Source organism: Anoplopoma fimbria, chromosome 3 (assembly GCF_027596085.1).
Source record: "Anoplopoma fimbria isolate UVic2021 breed Golden Eagle Sablefish chromosome 3, Afim_UVic_2022, whole genome shotgun sequence".
NCBI classification, from domain to species: Eukaryota; Metazoa; Chordata; class Actinopteri; order Perciformes; family Anoplopomatidae; genus Anoplopoma; species Anoplopoma fimbria.
In genome coordinates, this window is record NC_072451.1 from 15,411,201 (window position 1) to 15,417,773 (window position 6,573).

The following is a 6,573-nucleotide window of genomic DNA, read 5'->3' on the forward strand; positions in this document are numbered from 1 at the left end:
GAAGTCTTTTTTTTTTTGCTTCTGTTTGACGGTTTGCCAAAGCCTGATGATTATGATAATCGGATGCGAGGTCAGAAATCTCTTAATTAGTGCTAAATGGGAATTAGATTAGGCTTTTGTTCATTTCAGAAACAGCTCTAGTTAACCAGATTAGCGCAGTGCGGATTAGACCCGGGATGAGGACAGTGAGGGAAAGGTTGACACGTCGGCCTCGGGTCACGGCTATGCTGACCAGCAGCACATTATCTGATTGGCTGTCAGTCAGGTTTGGTGAAAGGTGTCTGGACGGCCTATAGGCTCCCAAGCAGGGACAACAAGAGTATCTAGAGGCAGTTTGACGGTGCACAGAGTCTAATAGACAAGTTTTCATTGCTTTTGTTTGTGTTATGATGATCTCAGACTGACTCTTATCCAACACCTCTCTCACACAAAGTCTTTCTCTCCTCTCTCCTCCAGTGTTCTGTTATTTCTTTACTCTCCCTTTGCTCCAAAAGAGCTTTTTTTTCTCTGTTCAACGGACCTCCTATCCACTTCATTTGATGGGCCCCCGCTAAGAGGACCGCATCCCCTCTCTCTTTCTCCCTTTCCCTCCTCTTTCTCCCTCTCACTCCCTCTTTTCTCACCGTCTTTGCCTGTTCTTCTCTCTCTCTCTCTCTCTCTCTCCCTCTCTCTCTCTCTCATCATCATCCTCCCAGCCTTCCTTCCCTCGCTACCCCCCGTCTATTCTGTGGCCCAGCGTGGGTGGCTGAGTTTAATGAATTCTCTTTTCTCTCTGCAGCCAGGCGCTGATTTCTGATTGTGAAGAGGTGTGGGTGCGTTGTGAGTGTGTGTGTATGAGCGAGAGAAGCGAGGGCACACACACACACTCACTCGCTCACATATTTGACTTACTCACTTTCACTGCCATGACTGTGATCATCTTATCATTCTAAATAAATCTCGGCCTTTAACCCGATCAAGGCTTCGGGTTTCACTTCCTTCTCTCTTAAAAAAGGAGAAAGTCGCTGACTGTCAGCTTTAAAATAGATTTGCTCCGGGATGTGTCTGCTGTTGCTGTGAACACTACCTGCCATCTCCTGCAGCTAGAAACATGAGTCAAGAATCTGTTTTGTCCTCTGCCTGTGATGTCTTACTAATGCACAGGAAAATAGGGGGTAAAGAAACTGTCTTAGACAAGACCCTAGATGATATTCAGCTGATCAGATTTTGTTATGTTGTGCATAAATAATAAATGTAAAGGTTGGAGGAGAGTTGATGGCAGACTATGTTGGATTTGGCAGTGTGAAGTAGCGTATTGTCATGCTGCGGACCATACTTGCAGTTACAGCTACCTTAATGTACTGTGCTGTCCTGGGCTGTACTGGGGACAGCCAAGCTTATATGATGATGCTAGTTTGTGTGTGTTGATCTGCAGCATGAACTTGTGGATGCAGTTAAATTGAGTGGTCAAAATGGACGATATCATATTAGAGGTGTTAATCACAAATGACTTTTTTGATCAAAACACTTGAACACCTATATATCACACAGGCTAGCTAACAGGCTAACATATCTTCCCCAAGCCCAGGCATGTCACTAGGTAAAACAACCTTTTCATTTGCGGTATAAAGTTCAGTCTATGTAATTTTAAAGAGTTTTAAATCTGAAATAATTCATTGGGAAACACGTCATGCACTGTTTTCAAAAACAATTGGCTAAACGTATAACCACCGAGTCAAATAGGGTCGATGTTGGATTAAACTCACCAAAGCTTAATGATAGAACTGATAGCCGTTTTTAGCCAATGCTAACACCATAGCTCACAGTCTGTCAGCCAGTCCAGATTAAAATATCTCAACAACAATTGTTCCCCTCTGGATACATTAAGTACAATCATCAGGTCAACATTTCAATTTCTCCAACAATTGCTAACATGAGCATGTTAGCATTGCCATCGTGAGCATGTTAGCATTTTGCTCAAAGCACTATTGTGCATAGGTTCTGCCTCACAGAGCCTGCCTCATGCCTTGCTGGCATGGCTTTAGACTCTTGAGTAGACTCTTTTAGCTCATAAGTTAGAGAAGTGGCCATATAGGAAAATGGTTTCTGGTTCAATTCCCTGCAATTGCCCGATAAATGCAGCTTGGGGAACCTAAATAAAATCTGTCCCATAATTTTGGGAACAACAGGCAAAATACCTAAGTGACCCTAACTGTGGCTGCATTTCGGCAGCAAAAAGTGATCTAATACTGCATTAAACTTCGCCAAAACTTGCTTTGAAAGTGTGTGGAGCTCCATCATCTCTCCACGTGAAAAGTAGACTTTGTAAACTGGGTTGCATTCCCCTTTTTGGTGCCAAACACCAGACTTCAAAAGGATGAAACAATCCTCCCTCGAATCTGAGCAGCGATTTTCGAAAGTGGATCATCTCCACATCTGTTTGAGGTCACCGCCCGGGGAGCAGGTGTTGCTGCCTCCGTCCTGCCTGCTGATTGGATGGATGGATTAGCTGCTTAACGAGGTGAATTTGTTTAATCTGATAATTGTCTCTGCGATGAAAACATATTCAGTAAATCGCAGTGGCCTCTGTTTTTCTGTCCTCCTGATTAAAGACACTTTCATTCTGACACACACACACACACACACACACACACACACACACACACACACACACACACACACACACACACACACACACACACACACACACACACACACACAAATAATGGAACAGTTGTTGTTATGACCAGAAGACAAGGCTCTGAGGTGCGCTGGCACTCACACACAACACACTCACACACATACGTACACAATAACACACAGTCCCCTGTGTGTAGCCCCCTGTGGTATGGTAATGAGCTGCTAATCTCTCTGGTTTACACAGCCAGACTGTGTGTACGTGTGTGTGTGTGTGTGTGTGTGTGTGTGTGTGTGTGTGTGTGTGTGTGTGTGTGTGTGTGTGTGTGTGTGTGTGTGTGTGTGTGTGTGTGTGTGTGTGTGTGTGTGTGTGTGTGTGTGTGTGTGTGTGTTATTAAGGTGCAGTGTGGAAAAGCCCGAGGAATTCTCTTAGGCCGTCAACCTTCTGCTCTCACTTGGGCGCAGGCTGTCAACACATTAAATAGTTGAATCTATGTGTATGTGTTTGTGTGTGTGTTTGTGTTGTGTGTGTGTGTTTGTGTGTGTGTGTGTGTGTGTGTGTGTGCGTGTGTGTGTGTGTCTGTGTGTGTGTGAGACAGAGTGAGAGATATGGAATATGAAAACGCGACAATAACACACTGCAAAGGCGACAAAGAGAGAAAAAGAAGAAATTAGGGTAGAGACAGAACAGTGTTGATCAGGCAGCACCAGCGCATTTGTTTACTTCCCTCTTAAATGTATGCTTTCCTCATCTGATCTGTAAATCCTGACTCTCCTCTAACTCTCTCTTCTGTGTTCTTTTTTTATTTTATTTGTGTGTGTGTTTTGATGCTGCGTTGACGCTTGCGCGTTTGTGTGTGTTTATTTATTATGCCGAAGTCACATCACTAATTAGTCCCTGGGAGAAGCCCGAGGCCATTTGCAAAATCCCACTGATTAAAAACAAGTCCAAATCCAACCTTGTGTCGCACACACACACACACACACACACACACACAGAGGCACATATACAATTTGCACTCACGCATCCACACGGCCGTGTATGCTGAGGAAAGCTACTTACTGTCAAGGCTGGAACACGTGTGGGCGTGTGTTTGCCAAACGGGGCCTGTGCATGCATGTTGAACGGGTGTTAGAGAGCTGTCAGTCGTTAAGGCCAGTTTAATATTTTAACTCGCCGTCTAAAGTTATCACACCCCAGGTTGGCTCCTGTCACACAGGAAATCGCGGGCGCAAGCGCACACACTCGGACGCATGTACGCTCGAAGCCTTCAGGAGCTTCAGCTTGTCACAAATCACACTCAAGATGTCAAGGGCATCGTGCATTAGCAAGTGTGACAGACAGAGGCTGAGAGACAGACACATACAAGACAGAATACCAGAGAGAGAGAGAGAGAGAGAGGGAGGGAGGGAGGAGTCTCCACAATATTTTATCTTCATTTGGAATTATATATACATTCTGCACCTTGCACAACCTGCTTCAGCCCCCCTCTCAAAAAATATTCCTACCGATTAATCCTATTTGAATTTTAATTCAAGCAAAACAGGGAGAGCGGATGGATGTGATGGATGGAGACAGAGGAGTGGGACTAGAAGGAGGAGAGGAGAAGGAGGAGATAGTGACAGCACGGGGAGAGGGAGGAGTGGGTGAGGGATGATGGGAGACGTAGAGAGGAGGAGGAGGGAGAAAGTGATAAATTGCTTTGAACTTTAATGGACGTCTCAGATGCTCCTCTAGTGATGTGTTCGGACAATACACAACATTACTGGCACACGTGAGGGCTGATAGTAGCTGACAGCCAAGGAGGCCTGTCCCCATCGACCTAGAACACACACACACACACACACACACACACACACACACACACACACACACACACACACACACACACACACACACACACACACACACACACACACACACACACACACACACACACAAGCTGACATGCACACATTCCAAAAAGTCAGCTAAAGGAAGAAGTAAGGGAGGCGACTTCTTAGCAGAAAGTGCAGACGAGATGGGGTGACCAGATGAGCTGTGGGTGAGGGACAAGAAGGGAGGAACGAGAGGAGTTAAGTCCAGAGGGAGAACCGGAGGAGGAGGAGAGCTGGGAGTAACGTGGAGGGGAGGAAGAGGAGTGAGCAGGGGAAGGTGTTGCCATATGGTCAGGGTTGGGTTCAGACAAATAAAATGTTGCCTTCCCTCCACAATGGTTAACTACACACAAATGAATCACTAATGGAGCTCTCATTCACAGCGACAAACCCATAGACGCAGACACACTCATGCGTGCACACACACATACACACACACACAATGGCTGACATGTGAATGAAACTGGAAGACATTCACACAGAAGGAGCAATAAATGTCGACGGAGGTGGGCGGACGGGTTGGGAAGTATGGAGGGTTGTTTGTGAGGTTAGAGCTGTGTTTGTGTGTGTGTGCGTGTGTGTAGCAGTGTAACGTTGGAACCGCCCGGTTCCCTTCCACTCGACTGCCTCTCTGTGAGTGTGTTAGTGTTAGTGTGTGTGTGTGTGTGTGTGTGTGTGTGTGTGTGTGTGTGTGTGTGTGTGTGTGTGTGTGTGTGTGTGTGTGTGTGTGTGTGTGTGTGTGTGTGTGTCTGTCTGTGCAGGCCCGTCTTTGTGTGCGCTTGAATGGGGGGTTTGTCCCTCAATCTGTGCCCCTCCACTTTGCCAGATTTCTAATGATTTTCCAATGATGATTTAGGTTGTGTGTGTGTGAGGGTGGGTGTTTGTGAGTGTGGGTGTTTGTGAGTGTGTCTCACAAGGCTCACTCAACCTCTCTCTTTCTCTCTCTCCGTTCTCCACCTAGTAACTTTGTAACACTTACACAGTCTTACTTTGTTCTTTTCTGAGTATTTGTCCCACTACAACATGAATACTAGTATCATGTGACTTAGCAGCAGTGGACAAAAACATGTCCATCTGTCTCTCCATCCACCGAGCTACCGACCTGCCTACCAACTGACTTGACCAAAGAAATTCTTAGTCGTATCTTACTCGGATATGGATTTGAGGACTGTCGATAACTTAACGGACAGATCTCTGAAACTGAGTTTCTCCACAAGAAACAATAAAAAAAAAAATCACACAAAAGCATTGCATACATCCAGAGATGCGTCATGGGTTTTTTGTCATTCAGCATGAAAAAAGCATTAAAAGCAACTTATCGACTAAATAAATCTAAGTTGTCTTAGACCAAAACAATCAATAAGTTGACTAAACCACTAAGGGGGTGCAGCTCTTTTACCTACCTACCTACCTCAATAAAACAAAAAAGTTTCTCCATTCTCAGCTCAATTAAAGCTAAAGCCAATTTACTACAAATTGTGTGTACAGGACTTTGTGTTCCTGCTGATAATTTCCCAACGTTTACTGTAAGATTTGAGATTAATTTCCTTCCTCTGTTGTTTTCCATTCATTTCAGATGGAATTCAGCTTGCAGAGGTTTATCGGCATGAAATAGGTAACTTACCACAGAAAACTTTGACAATCCTTATTTTTCAGGCAATTTTGAAAATGTTTCAATGGAGGCTCTTTCAAGGTTGCACCTAAATCCACAATGGGAGTGTGGGCTAACAACAAGCATTGATGTTATTGTAAAAGTAAAACCTGGGACAAACAACAGCCTTGGACATCGCAGGAAGGTTAAAGTGAATCAGCTGGACTCTTGAATTCAGAGGGCGAACACAACAACAGTGAACGTTTTTGGCCATGCTTGCTGTCCACCAGACTCAAATGTCTCTACAGCTACTGGACAGATTGCCATGAAATGTTTCACAAACATTCACGGTCACCAGAGGATGATCCCGGATGACTTGTCATGAACTTGGTTACAGTCATGTCCCCCAAAGGATCAAAATCATGATAACTTTGGTGGTCCTGACTTTTCACGTAGCACCAGTGTTAATTTTGTCAGCTATTTTTGGG